General features: G+C 41.0%; 1 long non-coding RNA gene and 1 pseudogene across 3 annotated transcripts in view; both read left to right on the top strand.

The window, feature by feature from the left end:
* Positions 1-14,390, top strand: part of LOC107127623 (uncharacterized) — an 87,398-nt gene extending 73,008 nt beyond the window's left edge. The window contains exons 5-6 of one of the 3 annotated variants that reach the window (XR_012424515.1): positions 11,528-11,567; positions 14,130-14,390. This is a non-coding gene — a long non-coding RNA (uncharacterized lncRNA). Of the gene's footprint in view, positions 1-2,685; positions 2,989-11,527; positions 11,568-14,129 lie in introns of those variants that run through there. The other 2 variants (XR_012424513.1, XR_012424514.1) reach the window with 2 other exon arrangements.
* LOC141408630 (keratin, type II cytoskeletal 8 pseudogene) lies at positions 3,114-4,836 on the top strand (annotated as a pseudogene).
* Positions 14,391-26,242: the final 11,852 nt, after the last annotated feature.

Raw genomic sequence — 26,242 nt, 5'->3', positions numbered from 1 at the left:
AGACATTTGAACCAGAGCAACTCCATCTTGAACAGGGGCTGGGTAAAATAAGGCTGAGACCTACTGGGCTGCATTCCCAGGAGGTTAGGCATTCTTAGTCACAAGATGAGATAGAAGGTCAGCAGAAGATACAGGTCACAAGACTTTGCTGATAAAATAGGTTGAAGTAAAGAAGCTGGCCAAAACCCACCAAAACCAAGATGGCAATGAAAGTGACCTCTGGTCATCCTCACTCCTCATTATACACTAATTACAATGTATTAGCATGCTAAAAGACACTCCCACCAGTGCCATGACAGTTTACAAATGCCATGGCAATGTCAGGAAGTTACCCTGTACGGTCTAAAAGGGGAAGAACCCTCAGATCCGGGAATCGCCCACACCTTTCCTGGAAAACTCATGAATAATCCACCCTTTATTTAGCATATAATCAAGAAATAACGATAAGTATAATCAGTCGAACAGCCCACACCCCTGCTCTGCCTATGGAGTAGCCATTCTTTTATTCCTTTACTTTTTTTAAACTTGCTTTCACTTTACTTTTTAAACTTGCCCCAAATTTTTTCTTGTGCGAGGTCCAAGAACCCTCTGTTGGGGTCTGGATCAGGACCCCTCTCCAGTAACACCACTCCATCCTACATCCCCGATCCAGGTGATAGTCTCCACTAGCCTTCTCTTCACTCTTTGCTGGGAAGATGTTAAATGGGACAAATGATGAGCTAATAATTGCTGGACACTTTTACAAAGCTCTTGTCTATTTGTTTTCTTATTGTCTGTACAACCATTCTACTAGGTCAAGGAGGTTTTATTAACCTCATTTATAAACAAGGACACTGCGTTTAGACAATAGGGTCTAGAGAGGAAAAGTGACTCTCCCAAGGTCACAGATCTAAGAAGTGGTCACTTGTGTACTTGAACCCTCTGACCCCAGGAACCAGGCTCCCTGCCCCTTTAGCTTTCTTATATTATTGCCACATTTCCTTATCCTCAGAGTCCTCCAGCTCCCAACTCTCCCCTATGCCAAGGTTCACTGTATTGTTTCATAAAGCTAATTGCTAGTTTTTACATAAAGGCTTTATTTTCTAGCTCTAAATTGCCCAAATTAGATTTTATTAAGCTCACACGTATGATTTTCCTTGTTTTTATTAAAATTAAGTTCACTCACTTGCCATTTGCAAGGGAGTTTGAAATTAGATTGCTTGGTATCCACGGAAACACAGAGAGAATCTTCTATGTGATCAGACTTTTACCCACAGAATAGAAAAAAAAAAGGCAGCTGGTAATTAGGTGCGTAATTCATAGGCAAGCTCCTGAGCTCGGAGGCCAGGATCCTCTGCTTTGTGACTGAGCCATTACGACAGCTCTTCAGGCGCTTCCCTGTACTGGGGAGGAGCAGGAAGGATGGGGGTGTGGGAGGAGCTGGTGTCAGTCCTAGCTCCGTCCCTCCCTCATTCTGTAATTTTGGGAAAGGCATGTCTCTTATTCTGGGCCTCTGTTTTCCCATCTGTAAAATGTGGAATTAAGGAAGTTAGGCATGGCAAAAAGATTTTATCCCACATTTTACTTCTGATTCCTGGTAGCGAATGGCTGTAACACTGTGATGGGAAGGCTTTTCAGGTCATACCTGAACTCAGCAGAAAATTGCATCTTGATTGACTCACTCATTCAGCAACTACTAATTGAGCAACTGCTGAGTACCAGGGACTCTTCCAGGCACTGGGGAATAGGTGAACAACTTAGAAGAGGCTCAGTTCTCAGGATACAACCACCATAAAAACAGACAGCTAAATAAATTAAATTTAAAAATGATCATAACAGAAGACAACTCAGGGAAGGTGATGCTACCTTAGATTTGTGGGGATCAGCAGGAGGTGATATTTGAGCTGAGACTTGAGAGGACAAGAACAACTCAGTCATGAGGAAATCTGGCTGCAGCCAATGTGTGCATCACAAGGTGGGATGGAACTTGGCATGCACAAGGAACAGAGACAAAGCCAGCGTGGCAGTTGAGGGTGAGATGATCTCAGATGGACTCAGTGTGGGAGACCGCGGCTAGATGGTGATTGATTTGTTATGTCTGCCATTGGCAAGGAAGCGGGGAGCCTCACTGGTGTGTGCTCCCTGTTTGTAATCCCTGGACCAAATGATCTCAGTGGTGACATTCCAGGATCGGCAAGGGCCCCTTTCTAGTATAGGGGTGTGGCTTCCAGAAGAAAGCTGTGGTTGTGTTACTTCCAATAGGGTGGGTAGGGAGGAAAGAGTCCCTTGGGAAAGGGGTTGTCATTTGAACTGGGCTTTGAAGGATGCTCATTTCCATACAAAAGGGTGACATGTCCTTCTCCCTGGTACCTATTTTACCCTGAAGAATCTGGGATGCTTCTTCAGCAATTTAGGCAAGGTGTAGCCTGGCATGGGTAAGGAAGACTATGTTGGCTGTTAGCCAGGTAACATAGACGGGACACTTCAGTTTTTCTGAGCCATAGTTCCTTCATCTTTAAAATGAGACAGCAATAAAATTTACCCCTCAGAGTTTTGTGAGAATTAAGTAATAAATTGGCACAAAAACCTTTATGAAATATGATACCAGCATTTTAATATTTATAATTTATATATGAAACAGCTTTAATACAAGATTGACAATATTAAATACTATTAGTAAGATTTAAAACTTTTTGTTATTATTAGGATGACTCTTGATGCTCATCCCTCAGAAGAACTTCATGATTTTTCTTGAGTGTAAATCGTCACAGCTTTTATGGAAAACAATGAACAGTGTGCATCAATGGCCTAAAAAATATTTGTTTCTTTATGCCCAGGAATTCTACTTCTTAGAATTTAACAAAAATATATAAGTGGACTTCTGCTTCTGGCTATGGTTGAGCAGGCTGTAGCAGCCTAATGCTCCTGCTAAGAGCTAGAAACACTGAACAAAATACAAAAGAAAAGTTGTGTGTATTCACATAATGGAATAATATACAGCAATGAAAATGAATTATTGCTATAAGAAAAACATCACGGATGAATCTTACAGACAATGTTGAGCAAAGGAACCAGATGCAAAATCTAGGCCAGGCACGGTGGCTCACACCTGTAAACCCAGCATTTTGGAAGGCCAAGGTGGGAGGATTGCTTGAGACCCGGAGTTCAAGACCAGCCTGGGTAACATAGTGAGACCCCATCTCATAAAAAAAGCCCCATCTCCACTCCTTCTGGAATCTCCACCTGGCTCAGCCCACCTGCCTCGACTCCTGCCTCCACCATGTCCATCAGAGTGACCCAGAAATCCTACAAGGTGTCCACCTCTGGCCCCCCGGCCTTCAGCAGCCACTCTTACATGAGTGGGCCTGGTGTCTACCTCAGCTCCTTGAGTTTCTCCTGAGTGGGCAGCAGCAACCTTCGGGGTGGCCTGGGTGGAGGCTATGGTGGGGCCAGTGGCATGAAAGGCATCACTGCTGTCATAGTCAACCAGAGCCTGCTGAGCCTTCTTAACCTGGAGGTGGACCCCAACATTCAGGCCGTGTGCACTGAGGAGAAGGAGCAGATCAAGACCCTCAACAACAAGTTTGCCTCCTTCATCTAGAGGGTAAGGTTCCTGGAGCAGCAGAACAAGATGCTGGAGGCCCAGTGGAGCCTCCTGCAGCAGCAGAAGACGACTCAGAGCAACATGGACAACAAGTTCGAGAGCTACATCAACAACCTTAGGCAGCAGCTAGAGACTCTGGGCCAGGAGGAGTTGAAGCTGGAGGCGGAGCTTGGCAACATGCAGGGGCTGGTGGAGGACTTCAAGAACAAGGAGGAGGATGGGATCAGTAAGCATACAGAGATGGAGAATGAATTTGTCCTCATCAAGAAGGAGGTTGATGAAGCTTACATGAACAAGGTACAGGTGAGTCTCTCCTGGAAGGGCTGACTGACGAGATCAACTTCCTCAGGCAGCTGTATGAAGAGGAGATCCGGGAGCTGCAGTCCCAGATCTCCAACGTGTCTGTGGTGCTGTCCATGGACAACAGCGGCTCTCTGGACGTGGACAGCATCATCGCTGAGGTCAAGGCGCAGTACGAGGAGACTGCCAACAGCAGCTGGGCTGAGACTGAGAGCATGTACCAGATCAAGTATGAGGAGCTGCAGACCCTGGCTGGGAAGCACGGGGATGACCTGCGGCGCAGGAAGACTGAGATCTCCGAGATGAACCGGAACATCAGCCAGCTCCAGGCTGAGATTGAGGGCCTCAAAAAGGCCAGAGGGCTTTCCTGGAGGCCGCCATCGCAGATGCCAAGCAGCGCCCTTAAGGATGCCAACGCCAAGTTGTCCGAGCTGGAGGCCGCCCTGCAGCGGGCTAAGCAGGATGTGGCGCTGCAGGTGCATGAGTACCAGGAGCTAATGAATGTCAAGCTGGCCCTGGACATAGAGATCGCCACCTACAGGAAGCTGCTGGAGGGCGAGGAGAGACGGCTGGAGTCTGGGATACAGAACGTTAGTGTCCATATGAAGACCGCCAGTGGCTATGCTGGTGGGCTGAGCACGGCCTATGGCGGCCTCACAAGCTCCAGTCTCAGCTACGGCCTGGGCTCCAGCTTTGACTCTGGAGCGGGTTCCAGCTGCTTCAGCCGCACCAGCTCCACCGGGGCCGTGGTTGTGAAGAAGATTGAGAACAGTGATGGGAAGCCCATCCCAGTCCTCTGACATCCTGCCCAAGTGAACAACTGCGGCAGCCCCTCCCAGCCTGCCTCTCCTGGCTGCCCCAGAACCCGGGAGGGAAGCCGCTGTCCAGGGGAGCACAGGGTACAGGAGACCCTTACCCCAGGCCAGTCATATTGGACTTAACATAACTGCTCTCTTAATTACAGAAAGACCTGGGAGAGGCTTTGTAATCACGAAGTGTAAGAGCCTGATTGCTTATGCCCCCATGCAAGCTGCCTTCCTCTTCCCTCAAGGATCCAAATAGGGATGAGGGGATGCTTTCCAAATTTTCTAGTATGAGTTTTTACCGCTGTTATAATCAGAAAAAAATATTAAATAACGTTCTTTATCTCTATGAGTCATATAATGTTAGTGTGCTGTGCCTGCAAGTCACCTGGGGGCCTTGTCAAAATGCAGGCTCTGGTTCTGTATGGCTGGGGGCCTGGGGTTCTGCATTTCAAACATCCCAGGGGATGCTGCTGCTGCTGCTGCTGGTGCAGACGGTGCTTTGAAGAGGGTGGGTACAGGCTGTGACCCCCTCCCTGCTATTAACCTCTCTCCCCCCATGTTTCACACATCTTCACAGTTCACTGGACATTTCGTGCAATGATTATTAAGTAAGAGGAGTTTCAAGGAGGTTGAAATCTATACATGTTTGGGCTCAACACACAGCACTGTGGTGGTTACTTCTTTAGAGAACAGGTTCCCAGATTTGACCTCCTTTACACCCCAAACAGATATAACCATTTGAACCCGCAGAAAGGGACTTAGAAATCAAGAGGCCTCAGTTATGCCAGTGACTCAGTTTTCCCTCCCCTTATGCAATTGATGGGATTTTGTGTACGTTGTTGGTAAAGATGATGATTTTCATGGTCCTACAAAAGGATTGTTATGGAGTTAGGGAGTGCTAAGTCACCAAGTCTTCATTGGAGGCTGGAGGGTCACTTACTGTGGTGTCATAACAGGGATTTCAACATCAAAGGGGAATGTGGCTAAAAGACCTAGAATATCCTCAGTATTATGAGTCAAAGATAGTTTTGCTTTCCAGTTCTATTACGAATCAAAAGATCAAATTATGTCTTCTTGGAGAGATAAATAGGAAAATACTGAAGCTACATGAGTGAACTATTTGTTTTATTATTTGAAATCACAGAATCAAGCAGTGCTAGGGTGGAAAAGACACTTAAAGGCCTCTAGTTCTGCCTGCTTGTAGGAGATGCTCTGTGGAGTTTTGGTGCCGTGGTCAGAGAAGCCTCCCAAACTCAAAGGAGTCCTCCTGAGAGATGATTGTGGTAATCTGGTCTCCAAACAAAACGTCATTGACAGGAATAAGTTGCCTCCCTGGAATAAGTTGCCTCCCTGGAATAAGTTGCCTCCCCTACCATTAGGTAGGTCTGACTGTTTGGAATTCTCTCAGGTAACTAGAAATCTGACTCCCTGTGATCTTCTCCCAATGTCCCAAGGTTTAAACCAGGTGTTTCCAAACGTCCCTGCTGACAAATATCACCTAGGATGCTTACTTAGAATCCAGCCCAACTCCAACTTACACAAACAGATGCTCATGTCCCTCCTGGATATTTTGATTCAATGGGGCTGAGATGGGGTTGGATTTTTGTTTTAATAGCCGTGCTTACTCGGTTCAGGCATATGGGCATATGGAATCAGTGAAGAAGGCATTTAGATACAAAGGCTCATTCCTTTGACTCCAGAGAAAAATCCATTATTGAAAGTGGCAGATACAGGCTGACTGACTTCTTTATTTCATATTTACCATATGAGCTGCTAGGTCGTATTTTTTTCAACTGAACATAAATGTGAGATACACACACACACACACACACACACACACACACACATACACACATGTTTTAAAATGCCCCTGTCCTTATGATTGTGAGAAAGATAAGTGAAGCTGTTTTAAGGTAGCTACAACTAAACAAAGGATAGAGGAAGAAAATATTAAACTGTAAAAAACCTCACAAATACAGTTGTGATTAACAGCAGCAAAATTGAAGTCAATGTCCAATACTGAGGTTGGTGGACTGACTTTCATTTTAAATGTTTGCCCAAACTAGGAAGAACTACAATGATACTCATATATCCTTCAATCCAATACTTTTCTTCCTAGGATTTTAAAGTAAATCATTCAATAGAAAATAAAGGCCTATTCACAAAGATCCTCATAGAGGCATTATTTATAGCTTTGCTAAAATTATGAAAATCAATATCCAATAATAGCCTGTTAAATAAACTGAGGTATAGATGTGGAATGAAATATGCAGCTACTAAAATTATTTTAAAAATCTCTGTCAATTGGAAAAAATGCTTATAACATTCAATGTAGTGTTGCGGAAAAAAAAATTAATCCATTTACAGTTTTTTTGGTATATGGCTGAGAGATGAGAACAAGGAAAAGGTACACTTTTGTTAAACAATTATTTGCCTAATTAAAATATATATTTAAAATAATACCATTAATACAATATTATATACACAAAGCCAATAGAAAATTTTATTTAGAGGAAGTAGAGGATTAGGCCTTTGATAAATATCCATTGAAATCAAGGCCTCCCTCTTTCACAGGACCCTAACTAAGGTCTTTGAGGTGTGGAGGGAAGGCTCTTAGGGTCAGCTGGTTCAACCTCCTAAGCGTTGTAAGGATGTTATTTTAGCAACCTTGACATTTGATACCCTTGGGCTTCTTTGACATCCATTACTGGTAAGCAAGCTGGGAAGTTTTCCTCAAAGCTCACCGCTACCTTTGGGAGAGATCCAGTGTGGCGGGTGGTGGGTAGAGGCAGATGGTCAAAAGCGCAACTAGGAAAGCCAGACTTCCCATCCCAAATTTTGTTTGTTCAAACCAGAATTCTTTTGTTCAGAGCAGATTGGCACCAACTTCTCAAAATTTGCATCGGAGAACAAAGATTCATGTTTGAGTAAAAACAGTGAGAATAGCACAGCTTGCTTCTTAAAGGCTCCTCCTGCCCCCACTCCCACCCACTCAAATTCTCTATTTCTGATCTTTCAGGGGCAGGGAAACCCAGGAGTCTGATTAGGAACAATTTCCTGGACTAGAGGCAAAAGCCTCTGAGTCAGGGCCTCCTGAAAAAAGGAATTGGCTCCAGGGGGAGACTTTGAGAGAGCTGGTCTGGGGGCTGCTACAGGGGCATTAGGGGCATTTCTGGGTTAGGGTAAATGTTCCTGAGCATCAAATTTACCAGGTTAGAATCTGGATAAATGGAATATTACTAATTATTTTGGCATGAGCTGGATTTATGTATAAAGAACAGATGTTTCACAGTCAGAAAGCCCACACTCAATCTTGGCTCTGCCTATTATTAGCTATGGGATTTGGGTCAATCACATTCCTTTTCTGGACCTTAGTTTCCTTACTTATGAAATGGGATAACAATTTGTCTTGTACAACTCACAGGGATGTTGTAAAAATTTTTTAAATACTAGATTGGAAGTATTTGATAACTTCAAAAGATTGTGTATGCTAGTTATTTTAATAATACTGGAAATAGTGATATTGCAATTCTGAATTTTATTTTAGGGTCTTAAGTATTGATTCCTATAGGCTTGTAATTATTTAAGGAATGATGAATAGACTGCCATGTATTGAGGTTGTATTACAAGTTAAATTCTTTTTCCATCTAGGCTACAGGAGGGTTGAGTGGTGGGGGGTGGTCAGTGGAGGGGTGGTAAGCTAGGCAAAGTATGTAAGGAAGACATGCCTTCAGAAAGCTGCCCAGACACCTCAGACCTTGTTTGTTTTATATCATTGACTTGTCTATAAAGAGGAAGTGTGAATGCCAATGTCCTAAAAGATAGGAGAGAATCTTGAAGTCTTTTGCAAGAATGGTGAATCAGAGATGCCTGGGATAGAATCAATATACCATAATTAACTGTTGCCTTCCTTACTGACAGTAAGCTAGAAGATTTTAATTTTTTTACTACTACACACAATACTGTGATGAAATTCTTGTATACATGTACAAGATGTTGTGTGGGGCACACAAACAAGTATTTCTTTTGGAAAAAGTCCTAGAAGTAGAAGGGTCATGTCAATTGATATGTGCATTTTAAAATTTGATGGGCATTTTCAAGTGGCCTTTATTGGTTAGCTTCACGAGTTTACACACAAAATGGGCCTTGAGAACGTCTCTTTCTTCACATTTTCACCAACACTTGACATCTATCTTTTTACTTTTTACCAAATAACTATCTTTTCTCTCACTAATTGTGATATGCAGCTTTACATGCTTGTTGTGTATATATTTTCTGTGTGTTGCCTGTTTCCTTTTCCATTTTTTTCTGAGGATTTGTCTTTTTCCTCTGTTAGAAACTTTTTTTTTTTTTGAGATGGAGTCTCTCTCTGTCCCCCAGGCTGGAGTGCAGTGACACGATCTCAGCTTACTGCAACCTCCACTGCCTGGGTTCCAGCGACTCTCCCACCTCAGCCTCCAGAGTAGCTGGGATTACAGGCACCTGCCACCGCAACTGGCTAATTTTTGTAGTTTTTTAGTAGGGACGGGGTTTCACCGTCTTGGCCAGACTGGTCTTGAACTCCTGACTTCGTGGTCCACCCGCCTTGGCCTCCCAAAGTGCTGGGATTACAGGCGTGAGCCACTGCGCCCGGCCTAGAAACTCTTTATATGCTCCATATATTAATCATTTACCTGTTAAGTATGTTGCAAGTATTGTTTCCCAGACTTTTAAACCTGCCTTATGGTGTATTTTAACTCAAAGAATTTTACAATTTTTATGAGGTTAAATTTGGGAAACCAACCTTCTTTCCTTCATTCCTTCCTCTCTCTCTCTCTCTCTCTTTTTCTATCTTTCTTTCTCTTTCTCTCTTTTTCCCTCCCTCCCTCCTTCTCGCCCGCCCGCCCTCCTCTCCTTCCTTCCCTCCCTCCCTCCCTCCCTCCCTCCCTCCCTCCTTCCTTCCTTCCTTCCTTCCTTCTTTCCTTCCTTCCTTCCTTCCTTCCTTCCTTCCTTCCTTCCTTCCTTCCTTCCTTCCTTCCTTCCTTCCTTCCTTCCTCCCTCCCTCCCTCCCTCCCTCCCTCCTCTCTCTCTCTCTTTCTCTCTTTCTGTCTTTCTCTCTCTCTCTCTTTGTTTCTTCTTTGTCGCCCAGGCTAGAGTGCAGTGGCACGATCTCAACTCACTGCAACCTCCACTTCCCAGGTGCAAGCAATTCTCCTGCCTCAGCCTCCCAATTAGCTGGGACTACAGACACGCACCACCATGCCCAGCTGATTTCTGTATTTTTAATGGAGTCAGGGTTTCCCCATGTTGGCCAAGCTCGTCTCGAACTCCTGACCTCAAGTGATCCTCCCACCTTGGCCTCCCAAAGTGCTGGGATTACAGGCATGAACCACTGCGCCTGGCTGGGAAACATTTATTTTACAGTTCCTGGATTTTGTCCCTTGCTTAGGAAGACCTTGCCACCCTAAGTTAAAAAAAATATTTACCAGTTTTCTTCACTGATGTTTTCTTCTAATATTTTTATGTTTTTGCTCTTTAATTCATCTAAAAGTTGTTTCCTGGGGATGGATGGTGTGAATTAGGAATCTAATACAATTTCTTCCCAAATGAATAGCTATTCGGTTCACTTCCACTTGTGAATTTGTCTGTTGTTTCTCCATTAATTTCAACTACCATCTTTGTTGTATACTTAATTTTCATATATACATGAGTTGGTTTCTAGGTTTTTAATTCTGTTCCATTGATCAGTTTATCAATGTCTGTACCAATAATAGACCATTTTAATTACTATAGCATACAATGTGTTTTGACACCTTGTAGGATCTGGTAGGATAAGACCCAAATTAAAAATGCTATTGAATTTAGATCAAAATTGCTTTGCTGTATATATGTGGGAAAAATCAGTATATTTTCAATATTAAGTCTTGAAATTCCCAATCAGGAATATGGTTTATTACTTCATGTATTTAGGTTCACATCATTAAGTACATTTTTTAGTTATCTTTAAATAGGTCTTGTACATTTTAAAAATTATATTTATTTTCTAGATTTTTTTTGTTGTAAATGGAATCCTTTAAAAATTATTATTAGATTAATTAGTACCGGCATATAGGAAGCCTATTGAATGAATTGTATTGATGTATTTACCCACAGTTTTTTGAATTTTTTTATTGTAATAGCTTTCAGTTGCTTCTCCTGAATTTTTTTTTTTTTTTTTTTTTTGAGGCGGAATCTCACTCTGTTGCTCAGGCTGGAGTTCAGTGGCATGATCTCGGTTCACTGCAAGCTCTACCTCCTGGGTTCACGCCATTCTCCTGCCTCAGCCTCCCGAGTATCTGGGACTACAGGCGCCCGCCACCACGCCTAGCTAATTTTTTGTATTTTTAGTAGAGACGGGGTTTCACCGTGTTAGCTGGGATGGTCTCGATCCTGACCTCGTGATCCACCTGCCTCACCCTCCCAAAGTGCTGGGATTACAGTCATGAGCCACCGTGCCCGGCTTGAATTTTTCTTAAGTGGGCAATCATCTGCACAGAGTAAAAGTTTTTTTTTTTTCTTTCCAATCTTTATATCTCTAATTTTCTTATCTTTTGATCCCCCAGAACACTAATGACTGGTACCTATAACAGCAATCAATTCTGTCCTGCACTTATCTTTCGTGGGAATGCTTCTAAGAATTCCCAATTAAGTATTTAACTGCTGAAGGTTTCTGATAACCATTTTTTATGTTGAGGAACTTGCATTCTATTTCTGACTTACTGATATTCTAAGAAATTAATTCTGAGTGTTGAACTTTATTGAATGCTTTTTGTTTTTATTGAGGTAATTAATGTTCCTTAATCTCTGTGCTGAATTGCAGGATGAATTTCTCTAATGTTGAAATGTCTTTTGTCCCTGGGGTAAGCTCTCCTTGGAAAAAAATGTATTCTTTAATATACTCTTGGATTTTATTTGCTAATATTTATAATTTAGGATGTTTGCCTCTGTGTTTGCAAGTGACAATTGGCCACCACTCCCTCATGATTCTTATTTTCCTTGCTCTCATCTCTAATGTCATTTCATTGTTAACTATAATCTATGGTCACCTTAGGCATCTTACTCTTCCCCAAACATGTCAAGCTTTGTCACACTTCAAAGCCAATACGTTTACTATATCCTTTGCCTGGAATTTCTTCCCTAGGTGTTTATGTGACTGGATGCTTATTAATACGCAGGCACCTGAATTTATCGCCACTTTATCTAAACTAGCCACCTGCTGTCATTCTCTGCTCCTTTGGCCTGCTTTATGTCCTCTGTGGTACTGTTTCTATCAGAAAGTATGTTACTGACCAATTTGTTTCCTTGTTATTATCTGTTTTTTTCCTAGTAAGCTGTCACTCCATGCTCAGGGGAGTTGTCCGCCTGGGCACTGCTGCATGTAGATCACAAAGTAGATGCTCAGGAAATATGTATTAATAAATGCTTCCCCCCCACCCCAGATAAGGTGCATGGAAGACAAAATTTCTCAGTTGCTTTAGGTTTGAAAAATGTTTTTATTTTTTTGTCTCCTTCATTGTATGCTAGCTGATTGGCATATAATTCCAATATATAAGTGGCAGCCTCTGCATATGTAAAATGGAGATAATAAAGGCACCTGTCTCATGGAGATTTTAATGGCATTATATGTGAAATGTATATAAAGCACTTATTGCTATGCCAGGCATGTAGTTAGCGTTCAGTAAATGTTGCTGTTACTGTTATTGACCACTCCCTCACGAAACACCTGAAGGGCCTCCCTGTGTCTCAGTTTCTCCCCATTCTCAAATGTGGTCAGCAATCCTGGCTCCCTTATTCCACATGGTGCTGTAAGGATTTAACATAACCATGGCATTTGAAAATGATAGAGTGTTATGTGAACACTGTGACTCTTTTCTGCTGTACCCAAGACAGAGCCTCACTAAAGGAACCTGTGAGGCAGCGCACCCAGTGAGCAGGGAAAAACTCGGAGCTGGACAGCCCTGGCCTCAAATCCTGACTTGACTATTGACCAGCTGTGTGACTCTGAGCAAATTTTAAGCCCCTTTGATCCTCATATTGGTTGTTATTGCTACTCACTTCTGTAAAATAGGGAATCATGCCCATTTCACAGGGTTACTGTGGGAATTAAATGAAAGCGAACATGTAAAAAACTCAGTTTAGCACTTTTCACAAGAGTGGGCTTAATGATCATTTAATAAATATCTATTAATATTATATTTGTCTATGAAGTGAATTGGCAAGCCATGATTTAGAGCATTCTCTTTCCAATTTTCCATCATCAAAATAATCACACTTCACACATCTTCACTGGCAGATTTCACAGTTAGTGGATTCAGGAAAAGTTATTTATTTGAATAACAAATTCTTCGCCCAACTCTCCAACCTGCACATTCAAGTGGGGGTTGTTAGAGATCTGTGTGCAGTGTGGGTGGATTGCAGGAGGCAGTGACAGTGGTCGTAGAGTTAATGCATAGGATCCTTGCTGTATGCCATTCACTGTGCCAGGAGCTTTACAAACTCGCCCTCATTCATTCTCTTCTTACAGATGAGAAAGCAGAGGCCCAGAGAGGATAGATAACTTGCCCAAGGCCACACAGCTAATCAGAGGCAGAGGCTAGAGCTGAGCCAGCAGCTAGACTTCAGAATCTGTGTTCTGTGTTAGAATGGAGCAGAGGCATGTGGCTACAGCGGCTTTCTTCTCGGCAACTTGCAGCATGTCTGAGAGAGGAAGCAAGGGGTCTCGACATCCTCCCCACAGAAAAGGGAGAGCTCTCAGCCCCCAATCTGTCACTTTTCTTGGGTAGAGGTTATTTACTCAGAGAATGTGGTTGACAAATTCTTTTACAAATGAATGAATAATCAACGAAGAAGTGCATCAACAAATGTAGTCTTCTTCTGAAGACCCCTGTGAATAAGCCTACCAGAATATGCTGGAAAGGTCACAAAGACAAACACCGGATTCACTTTTAGACCAAACCATGGGTAATGGTCAATCTTAGCATCTATTCTTGGCATATGCAGTAAATCCTCACTTAATGTCATCGATAGGTTCTTGGAAACTTCAACTTTAAGCAAGATGATGTACAGTGTGATAGAACCAATTTTACCATAGGTTAATTGATATAAACAAGAGTTAAATTCCTACAGCACACAGTATGTCATTTTGCTTAAAGTCACAGTTTCCAAGAACCTATAGACGACATTAAGAGAAGACATAGCTGTGTTTTCTTCTATTAATTACATTTGTGTATGTGGCAGGCTGGCTAGCTGCTCACCAAACTTAGAGCTGTGTTTCCCAGCTTCTTTTAAAGTAAGGTGTGCCATGAAACGGATTCTTTCCAGGGGAATATGAGTGGAATTGATGAATGTCACTTTCTAGCTGTGGTGGTTAAGAAGTAAGGGTGTGTCTTCTGTCTTCTTTCATTTTCCTCATCTGCTGACAGAATGAAGAGGACCCTGAAGCCCTAGTAGACAAGAACAGAGCCACAAGATGGAAAGAGTTTGGGTCCCCAGAAGGTGGCCCACCAACCGTCAATATCTGTGTTGGAAGTTCACCTGAATGAAAAATCTTTTATTGTATTGAACCACTGGAGTTTGGGAATTTGTTATAGCTGCTAGCGTTACCTTATAGCTGTAGCGTTGCCTTGTTCATTTTGTTGTTGGTAAACTAGTAAAACTATAACTAATAAATAGCAGGAACATAAGAAGGATGCCTCAGAAACTCCCTCTTCCTCTCTACTAAAGGTACAGGAATGGTTATTACAGTTTAAAAGGCAGTTTTACATAGTCATTGAACCCTTACAACTTGGCGTATTTACTGTTATATGGAGAAGATTGGAATTCAGTTAAGTGGCTTCTCCAAGGTCACTCAACTGGCAATTAAGAGGGAGAATGCAGACTCCAACCAAGGCTTGTCTGGTCTTGCAACCTCTACTACTTCTGTCACGGCACAGTAATACATGTGAAATTCGATGGGGATAAGTTCCCTTTCTGTCAATATCATGTCCGAGATGTTTGGATATGTCCTTCTCCTTCCTTCTTTTCACCTTTGTCTCTGCCAGAGTTTCTTTAGGATGTAGTGCCCAAGGCTTGTGATTAAAAACAGCTGCAGAAGCAGGAGCAAAACATTACCTTAAAAATAAGTAGCACCTCAGAACACAATGTGCATGGACTTCTGGGAGGTGGACAGAGTTGGTGGGGTGTTTGACATAGAGCTGCCATAGGGAAAGCTTTGGTTCTCCACAACAGGCATCTCTTTCTGTGGTTGGTTATTGCTGGGAGTCTCAATGAACTTGGTCTCAGAATCCAGGGCAAAAAAATGGACTTGCTCTTCTGCTAAGGAATGAGAAGCCTTCCTTTAAGAGTTCATTATCCAATTGGTTCAAACATATTTAATAAAATGGAAAAACTCTCATCAAAAATATTAGGTTAAAAAATGTGATGCAAAATAGCTGAATCAAAATTTAATTAATATTTTTATACACACACAGTTGGCAAAAAGATTGCAAGAATACACCTCAGTGTTAACAGGAGGTATTTCTGTATGATGAGCACAGGGTTGAAATTTATTTACGTTTAAATTCTTTTCTGTCATTTTTAATTTTTGTACAATAAACACATACTACTTTTGGAATTAGAAAAACATGTTAAGAAAAAAGTAGAGGTTACTGAATTAATTTAATTTTAAAATAGATTTTGCTCGTTTTCAAATTATAGCTTTGTCAAGAGATACAAAAATTAAATGAGCTACAGAGGTTCTGTAACAAATAATAAATTTATATTTAATTATAAATTATATAATGTGTTATCAGACTAAAATTTAAAGCTACCATACAGGTTATTCATATAATATTCAATTTCAAACTTTTAGATTTATTCTGAATTGCCTAATCCACTACATAGAGTTCAGATAACATATAAATTTTCATTTTGTTTTTGATATTTTGGTTTGATATATTTTTCCTAAAAAAATGACACAAGCAAATAAACTACAAATGCAAACCTATGTAGCTGAAATTAAAAAGCAAACTAGATGACAAAACATGTATATAAATTTGACAGGAAGTTGAGATTTACATTTTTTGAAGAGTATTTAAAAAGTTATTTATAAGAAAATAATCAAGTCTCTAATAGGTAAATGAACAAAAGCTATAAGCATATTTTTAAAAAAAATTAATAAAATAACAAATGTATAAATACATTTATACATTTCATAGTATAATCAATGCAATACAATATAAACAACTATTCTAGACCCCAAATGCTGACAAAAATAGTTGTGAAACTAGAAAACTCCTCTCCAGTCTTCTTGGAATTACCTTAGTGAGCTTCAAGAGCCAGAGCTGCCCCTCTGATTCTTTCTTTTAGTTATTCCAATTATGGAAATCTGCTTTGCAGATAATACAGCAGAAATAAAAGGTTAAATGAAGAAAAAATTAATTTGAGATGGAGTCTCACTCTGTCACCCAGGCTGGGGTACAGTGGTGCGATCTCAGCTGTTTGCAACCTCTGCCTCCTGGATTCAAGGGATTCTCATGCCTTAGCTTCCTGAGTAGCTGGGATTACCAGTGTGTGCCTCCACACCTGGCTAATTTTTGTAGTTTTAGTAGAGACAGGATTTCACCATGTTAGCCGGGCTGGCCTTGAACTTCTGACCTCAAGCAATGCATCCCCAAAGTGCTGGGATTACAGGTGTGAGCCACAGTGCCCGGCCTAATATTTTCTTAAAGTGTAAGGAAAAATGCTTGAAACAACTCATGGAATAGGAACAGAAGTAAATTCTGGTGTCCCCACCGAATGGAATAATATAAAGCAATGATTATAATGACAATTATGAAAACAATAAAATTATGGAAAATATGTATGATGCAATATTAAATATAAAAGAATATTCAACTATATTTCTGCTATGACTTTAATAGTAAAATTATTTGCACCTATGATCAGGGATGGAAAAGAAGAAAAAATGAAAGTAGTTAGATCTCATTGAAGTTGCAAATGACCTTTTCTCCTTCCTTAAGCTTTAAAAAAATTGTTTGAATGTATATATGAATGAAAAGAAAGAAAATTTATATTTATTCTTTTTTTTTTTTTTTTTTTGAGACGGAGTCTCGCTCTGTCGCCCAGGCTGGAGTGCAGTGGCGCGATCTCGGCTCACTGCAAGCTCTGCCTCCTGGGTTTACGCCATTCTCCTGCCTCAGCCTCCTGAGTAGCTGGGACTACAGGCGCCCGCCACCGCGCCCGGCTAATTTTTTGTATTTTTAGTAGAGACGGGGTTTCACCGTGGTCTCGATCTCCTGACCTTGTGATCTGCCCGCCTCGGCCTCCCAAAGTGCTGGGATTACAGGCGTGAGCCACCGCGCCCGGCCACGAAAATTTATATTTATTCTTATCTCCATAAACAAAATGTTTCTAAATACGACTCTCTGTGAGACTTGTGTTGATATAATACCTGTTTTAGAAATAAAACGGTTAAAAATCACTATAATAGATTAATTAAACAAATATTTATTGATCTTTGTGTTTCTTTCCATTGTTGCTGTAATAATTTCCATAAACAGGGTGGTTTAAAACAACACAAATGTATTATCTGATGGTTCTGTAGGTTAGAAGTCAGACACAGGTCTCACTGGGCTAAGGTCAAGGTGTTGACAGGGCTGTATTCTTTCTGGAGGCTTTAGGGAATCCATTTTTCCCCCCTTTTCCAATTTTTAGTGGTCACCTGCATTTCTTGGCTCATGGCCCCTTCCTTCATCTTCAAAGCCAGCAATGGTGGGTTGAGTCCTTCTCACATTGCATCACTTTGCCCCTCTCTTCTGCCTCTTCTTCCACTTTTAAGGACTCATATGATTAGATTGGGCCCACTGGGTTAATCTCCTTATTTTGAGGTCAGTTGATTAACCATCTTAATTGCATCTGATATTTTAATTCCCTTTTGCCACGTGAAGTAATATATTAATCATCATTCTGCCTACTCCCAGCTCTTCCTCTGTGCCAGATGTAGTGCTAGGAGATGCTGGGGAAGTGGGGAGATGGGTACAAAGATGAAGTTCATGGTTAGATATTGAGATCAGCTCTGGAAGAGAATGCCTACAACACCATGGAGACAGTGGTTAGGCTCACAATAAATTAACAGACAATTTGCAGAGACTTGGGAGGGAAGCATGGTTCCTTCTGGGCAACTCAAGGGAGGTTTCATTGTGGATTAGCATTTGAATTGGGCATGAAAGGATAGGTAGGAATTGGATACAAAAAGCAGGCAGAGGAAACCAATAGTATTTCAAGTCAGAGATAGTAGATCTAAACCGGTGAAATAGCCATTTTTGTAAGGGAAAATGATCAAATATTTATTTTTTAATTCAACCTCATACATCAAAGCAAAATGCATGGAGGCATATGACAGCAATAAATGTTGCAGGAAAAATTCAGAAAGTCACTTTCGCCCCTTTTCTAAGCTTGAACTTCTAGTTTGTTTGCTTTATCAGCTGTTCATTTTCTGACTTTTTTTCCTTACACAGCCTTGAAGGTGCCAGTTATGCAGCTCTTTTCCAAGAAAAGTAGCCTCTTACCATTTTTTTTTAATGACATATAAAGCCTTATGCTTTGAGTAGGACAAATTCTGCTGTCTTGATTTGACCAGCTGGAGCTAAAGGCTGACTAATAGAGAGACTCCTACCTGGTGCCAATCATCTGGCCCTATGAGACTTTGCTTAAGGCAGTTGAACGGGAGAGATCAAGACATAGCAGAAACCCCGAGAGAGGGTGGGGTGGAGGTGGGAGAGAGAGTGAGAGAGAGGAAGAGCTAGGCAAGTATTGGTTCAGAGCTGCTATTGCGCCCTTTCAATAAATTTCCTACTACTGAAGGCTTCCTGGATGTGTATCTGTTTCTTGAAATCAATAAAAATAGTGTTTGGCATGTTTCAAAGAAAAATCATGAGATATCACCAAACCTCTGAGTTTCTGTCTGCAGGTTATTTTGATTATTAAGATTTTCATATTGACTTGATTATTCATGAGCTGGAAACAGTCCTTGTGGTAGCCAAGTACTTAGTACCTTATCTCACACAGCTCCTATTTCAGATAACTACCCAGTGATTTTTTTCTCCCAAGTCCTGACCAGACATTGTAACCCATCATATCACTTTATTGCTCTGAGTTCAGGTCAGGATAAGGATGCTCCTAAATGCCTCTGTCTAAAATTCAGAGAAGATGCCACACAGGGAATAGTGTTGCTGTGGACTCTGCCTCAATACCCAACTCTAAATGGCAAAAATGAAAAGATATGGTTAGAATGAACTGTGAGCCTTTGCATTTAAATTTGTGGGGATTTCCCCCCATAAGAATAGAATTCAATAAAGACTCAAGGCAGGGGAGGGGTCATGAGGACTGCTGGGTTACAAGGCAGGCAAACCTCTAAAGAAAGAAGATAGTAGACCAGCTAATACATTAATTTGAGAATGGAAAAAAATGGTGACAAAATGAAAAAAGACACTCTTGAGTGGTATTATTAGTAATTACCATTATAAAATGGAATAAAATTAAAGCAGACAAGACAAATAGAGAAAAGACATGGTTCACAAAGCATTTCTCAGAAATTCAGAAACGGAGATTTTGACTCAACCCCTTCTTATAATCATAAGCTTCAAGGAATTATAAAAAGGACATTAGAAACAATAATTGGCAAACTGGAAATCATTACCAGCCAACAGGAAGCAAGAGAAAATAGTCTTGCAGATGAGAGGGTAAGGACAAGCAAAGCCAAGAAATTCCGTAAGTTGGGCTTTGAAACAAGAGACAGCCTTGAGGATGGCAGAGGACAGATGTTCTCCAAGCTATAGGTAAATCTGAAGGAAGCAAAAAGGAAAATAGGAGGAAAAGAGGAAGAAAACAAAGGAAAATTCTTACAATAAGTTTCCTGAATAACTATCATAGAAACAGCCCAGGAACACCTGCAAAGAGAAACCTAAATAAAGTTGCACCAAGATAATTAGTGGCCAAAAATTCTTGAAGTCCCTATGTAAATAAAAGACCCAAACATATGGAAAAAGAAAAACTCTATCCTGTATGTCTCAATATAATAAAAATAGTACCATATTTAGTGGCGGCCACCCCAAGAAAAAAATGCAGTTCATGGTTCCTGAGTCTACATCAACCAAAATAAGAGCCCAGCCCCAGGTTTTGTTTCCAGCCAAAACACACCTTTGCCTGGAAAGGGAAGACGAGAATTTTACACAGCTACAAGATCCACAAAAATTAATCAGTCTTGGTGCTGCAAGAACACCTTCAGAGGTGAAATGTTCAGAAACATTTCTTATCCTCTCATCCCAGGTGGGCTGTGTTATATACAATATATAACCAGGGCTGTGTTATATAAGATGACCAGCCATCCTGGTTTGCCAGGGATTGTGGGTTTCCAGGGATGCAGGACTTTCAGTGCTAAAACTATGACACTTCCAAACTGAGATGGTTGACACCCTAGTGCTGGTTTCCCTTTTGTGACAACACAGTCAAGCTAATTGGGCTCAATTGTTAGTAAATATGTATGTTTCAAATCCTTGAAACTCTTCAGGTGCTGCATTTTAAAATTTATTATTATTTTTCTTTTTTCTAGGGAAAATGATCCTAAAGTGTTCAGCATTTAATCGTTAATTTATCCATTCAATTAAATACGTATTGCAACAGACATATCGGTACAGAGGAAAATAAGTGATATGATTGAGAAGGTCATGGAGGATATAGCTTGGAGTAGGGGAGGGGAGGTCTGGTCAGAAAAGCCCTTTTAAGAAAATGATATGCAAGCTGAGACCTGAAGGATGGGAGGAGAGAGAAGCTGGAGGAAGAGTCAGGCTGCCCCGGGGAAATGATGTTGCTGATGGAGGCAGAGGGCAGAGAGGTTCCAGATGAGGAGAAGCATGTGCAAAGGTCCTGAGGCAGGAAGGAGCTTGTTGAGTTGAAGGAGTCATGAGAAGACTGATGTCTTATATGAATTACAGGGAAAGAGAAAATGTTTACCTTTCAACTGGAAGAGCTAGGAGGACTAGCAGAAATGGTGGTAAAAATGGTCCAGGCAGAATTGCTGGATGGGAGAGAGTGACAGATGCAGGGATACATAGACATACTGAGAGATAAATACAGAGGGAAGAGATACCAAGAAAGTTAAAGGTTAATAGTGGATGGTGATCCTTTCTGCTTGAACTCTTCTAATACTAGTAGCCTCTAATATTAGTATAGTGGCCCTGAGGTCTTTCTGACAGACACATATTTTACAAGGCTTTTGAACACAGATGGAAGCAGAAACTGAAACAGCCAAAAATAAGACAACAGCAGAGATTTAGAAGGTCATGCCATAGAGGATACAACTCTACTGAATCTGAGATTTGCTAAAATGAACAGAAAAAAACCACAAAGGCTGTCTTCAGCTAAATGCCAGAACGGGTGCTGGCATGTCTCATGTCCAGAAGACCCAGAAATGCCTGAATATTGCTCACTACTCCATCTTAAGAGGTCCCCAAAGAGGTATCTGAGGGACTACGGCATACCAAAGCAGCATATGCTTACTGAGCTTGTGCCCAAACTATAAAGAAAAACTCTGGTAAACTTGGCTGAGAGTGTGAGTGAGGCCCAAAGTTTAAGGGGGGCTTCTCTCAGTGATGAAGCCTAAACTCAAGTCGTATGACCAGTCCGTGCCAGTCTCAGGAGATCAGAGGCTGTCTTAGCCTCTTCAGGCTGCTATAACCAAATACTATAAACTGGGTGGTTTATCAACAATAGAAATTTATATCTCACAGTTCTGGAGGCTAAGAGGCACAAGGTGCCAGTAGATTTCATGTCTAGTGATGACCTGTTTCCTGGTTCATAGATTGTGCCTTCTTACTGTGTCTTTATGTGCTAGAAGGAGTGAGGGTCTTCCCAGGACCTCTTTTATAAGACACTAATCTCATTCATGAGGACTCTACTCCCACTACCTAATCACCTTTCAAAGACCCCACTTCCTAATACCATCGCCTTGGGAGTTAGGATTTCAACACATGAATTCAGATCACAGAAACATTCAGACCATGGCAAAGGTCAAAGAACACTCATCAAAAAGAGAGAGTGAACTGCAGGATCATATATCCTCCCATGAAGAAGACTCTGGTGCTCTCGTCACCAAGTTCATGAAAAAGAACAAATAGAAGGGGTGAGCCACACTCCAATAGGCGTGATCGTGAATTACTCAGGGGCCTTTCCCACAGGTACACATGACCCAGTCAGGGCCCTGGAATCTGAGCTTGCAGCTCAGAATCCACTTCTGTTGGAGAAAAGCAAGGAGAGGGCTGTAAAGGGGTGGAGAGTTTGAGTGTACCTGTTCCTTTAGAGGCCTCCATTCCCATAAACCCAGTGGCCTAACAGCCAAGACTAAGGTTGACTAGGGCATGTGCTGCCTTTCTTGGGGAAGGAGATTAGCAGGCTGCATGGGAAATCCTACCATGATGTCCACCTAGCTGCTGGGATTGGGATAAAGGTCAGATGGTCCACAACTCTAAGTAAAAGAGACCAAAACAAAACTACTACTTTCCATTCTGTGTCCAGTGTCTCCTTTGAGAAGGAGATGTCAACTGGGAAGGATCGGGCAAATGTAATTAGAAGGGATTGGAAACCTGAGACCAAAGAAGAGATAGGAGTGGATTCAAGTCTCCCAGCCTAATTACATTTCACCTTAGTGTACTAGAAAAGTGCGGGGAGGTGGGCTCAGTGATTCTGAGTCATTGGAGAGTCAAATCTCCCTGAAAGACTACACACTATAAAAGATCATGTACATCTGAAAAGTGAAAGAACATGAAGTTTTGACAGTATAAAAAAGGAAGTAAGAAATTAAAAAATGAAAAGTGATGAAGGGTCAGCTCCAGGAAACTGGCACTGCAAACTTTCCATGGGTTAAGCTATCTGGTGCATAAGAACCCTAGGAGGTAAGTCATATTTTCCACACTTTGTAATAGCGGAAGCTTAGGTTTATAAAAAACTTTATGACAGTTGGTGAGGATCTAGGAATTAAACCCACATATGTTGATGTGGAGACATAGTTAAATACAATTAAAACTCTCTCTGGTGGCTCCACTATACCATGTCACCTCTCTAAAAGACAAGCAAGCAATCCCGAAAAACTTCTACCACAGGTTACCAGGCATGATGATCTATACGAATCCACACTTGTGATTCCTGGATCAGCTGGTTCTACTAAGCCTTAGCAAATACATACTGTTTCTTTTTGTTTTTGTGGACTGGCAGAGAGGAGCTGCCAAATCTCTATATCTTGGCATCAGCAAGTCATCTGGATAATTTTTTTTAAGAGCTGGATGCTTTTTCTAAAGCACAAATGAATCCGTAACCTGTTCATTACTCAGGGTAAACCTGTAGGGAAAATTTTTCTATGACTCCAAACTCCATCTTTGGACCTGTTAATCATTATAAATAAGGTGTAGGTGAAGAGGTAAAAAAGTATGCTTTAGAGTTTCAAAGATGAGACAAAAGAAAGAGTCATGGCTAAACCATTGGACAGGGACAACTGACCTAAACCAAGAGGATGAAATTTAGCCATGCTAACAGCCCAATGCTCAGCCATGAGGAACCTCTCTGTTGACCAAGAAGACAAGGAAGAGGCTTTCTCTTCAGAAATCCAGGCTCTGGCTAGCAGCAGACTGCACAGGTGCAAAGGAGCAGTCAACTTGTGGATGCAGATGTGGGTGGCCTCTCCCAGGAGACTGAGGCCCCAGGTGAGCAGGGCCACGTTTTCCAGATGGTCCTCTGAGAATACCGCTTTTTTATTTGGGGGCGTGTGTGGCGCAAGACCAGGGGTTGGGACACGTGTTACATCAGGTTCTTGTCCCATTCTCCTTTGCTTCCAGAAGGCAGAATAAGAGCTTCCATCAAAACAATAACAAATAGCAACTCTCTTCATGGTTAACTAAATCTACAGGCACCTACATACCAAACAGCACAGAGAAACATTTAAAGGAAAGCCAAGTATGTATGCTAAGAAATTTCAGAAATAATTTTAAAACCAAGGAAGTCAATATATTGTGTGGATTTTAAAATATAGCTCAAGTATAACGGGAAAATCTGAATTTTCATTTTAATTCTTGCAATAAGATTTCTACTAGGCTTTTTATTTTATTGGCTTGAAGGAAATGTTGGGTTTTATTCTTTTTTTATTTTTCTTTTTTCTTTTTTTAGAGAAGCGGTCTCACTATGTTGCCCACGGTGCTCTTGAACTCCTGGGCTCAAGTGATCCTCCTGCCTCAGCCTCCCAAAGTGCTGGGATTACAGGCATGAACCACCATGCCCAGCAAATGTTGGGTTTTATATGGCAAAACTGAATACAGAGGAAGTCACTAAAAATGAAATCAAAGACCAGAGAGAATGGGCTCAGCCAAATTTTCAGTGTTATTGAAAAGCCACTGCATCACATGAGGCTAATGTGAAATACAGCAGACACAGGCTTTGGAGTTGGAAAGACCTGGGTTTGAATCGCACTCTGCCAGTTAGTGGCTGGTTTAGTATTGTCATATAGTAAATGGACTAATAATACTTATTTTAGGAAGATTAATTGAGGTGATGTCTGCAGGGCATTTAGCACAGAGCCAGAACCATAATAAACACTCAAATTTATTATTGTTGCTATTATTGTTATCATTATTATTGTAGAGCGTATAAAATCATGTTGAAAATCCTCATCATCAACCGATTAAAAAAATCACTTTAATAATAGACCCAAGAGGCAACTAATCCATTAAATTCACAAGCCAGGCAAATATTCTGAGAAGCAAGCAAATTAAGTAGCAAACAGTGAAACTAGCATTATAAGTTAACAGAGGGTTTCAACATCAAGCCTAAGACAATAGGAATGAAAAGAAAAAAAAAAAAAGAAGACAACAATATTGGTCCAATTGTTTAGAGGTAATAAATGTATGCAGTATATAAGTATGTAAGAAATAACATTAGATAATATCACCTATTTAGAATATGCAAAGCTAAAATGTCTCTGCCAAAAGGCAGACAACAATGAGGTTTTAATGAAAAGAACAAGTGGGACAACAACAAAGAAAAAGAAAAAGCTAATAATAGATTAAGAATTAATCACCAAAAGATGATGTTCACATAAAATAAGCTAAAAATGCTACTATTTTCACAACCAGAGAAATGAAAATAATTCATTAAAAATATCTGGGGCAGCCACGGTGGCTCATGCCTATAATCCCAGCACTTTGGGAGGCCGAGGTGGTCAGATCACCTGAGGTCAGGAGTTCAAGACCAACCTGGCCAACATGGCGAAATCCCGTCTCTACTGAAAATACAATAATTAGCTGGGCACAATGGAAGGTGCCTGTAATCCCAGCTATTTGGGAGGCTGAGACAGTAAAATTGCTTGAACCTGGGAGGCAGATGCAGTGAGCCGAGATCACACCATTGCACTCCAACCTTGGCAACTGAGCAAGACTCCATCTCAAAAAAAAAAAAAAAAAAAAAAAAAAAAAATCTGTAGCACCTAAAATCCCCCATGCCAGAAGACAGGCACAGAAGTATTGACAAGATCATGCTATTGAGAGACCTTTTTTCAACAATTAAAAAGTAATAATAATAATAAACATGAAATCAAGATAGCTAATTAGCAATCTCAAACATGTGGAAATAGGTCAGAAAGGAACATAAATATACATAGAAGATATGTCACACATATCCATTTCTCAAGAAGCAGCAGGGTTTTTTTGGTAAAAATTACGAACCCAGAATTCAAGACAGAAAAATAAAACCAAGAAAATGGATAACGTTTGGGTCTCTTTAGATACATAACTTAACTTACTATTGTAGAAGTTTTAAAGATACTATTTTGTTTAAGCAATACTGGACAAGGACATAGAAACCTAAATACAAAACCTATGTTGAGAGATTGATTCACCTTTCAAGCATGGTCAGTGTCACCTTCCTAATTCATATATTATTCCAACCTTAAAGAAATCTGATAGGTCTCTAGTGAATGTAAAACAAAGTTTAAACTTCATAGTCCACTGCTGAAGTCTCTGGCTAGAAGCAAATATCCTAAATCAGGCTGCCTGGATTGAAATCCCGCCTGCATCACTTTTTGGTATTACCTGAAACCTGGGATGTTACTCTTTAAATCTTAGATTCTTCACCTGTGGAGTGAGGACACCAGTGTCTCATAGCAGTCTGCCTGGTGCCCAGTGAACATACAACCAATTGTCACTATTATGTGGACTTCTTGCATTTCTCATTTTCTCTCCCATTATTCTTTGCTCAAACAGCTATTCCTGAATACACCCCATTATCTTCCACCTCTGTGCTTTTCTTTAAATTTTTTGAAAAAATAGAGTCTTACTCTGTCGTCCAGGCTGGAGTGCAGTGCTGCAATCTCGGTTCACTGCAGCCTCTGCCTCCCGGGTTCAAGTGATTCTCATGCCTCAGCCTCCCAAGTAGCTAGGACTACAGAACACCACCAAACCTGGCTAATTTTTATATTTTTAGTAGAGACTGGGTTTTGCTACGTTACCCAGGCTGGTCT

The sequence above is a fragment of the Macaca fascicularis genome, chromosome 15 (assembly GCF_037993035.2).
Source record: "Macaca fascicularis isolate 582-1 chromosome 15, T2T-MFA8v1.1".
NCBI classification, from domain to species: domain Eukaryota; kingdom Metazoa; phylum Chordata; class Mammalia; order Primates; family Cercopithecidae; genus Macaca; species Macaca fascicularis.
The sequence above is the reverse complement of the archived record's forward strand: the minus strand, read 5'-3'. Positions and strand labels throughout refer to the sequence as shown.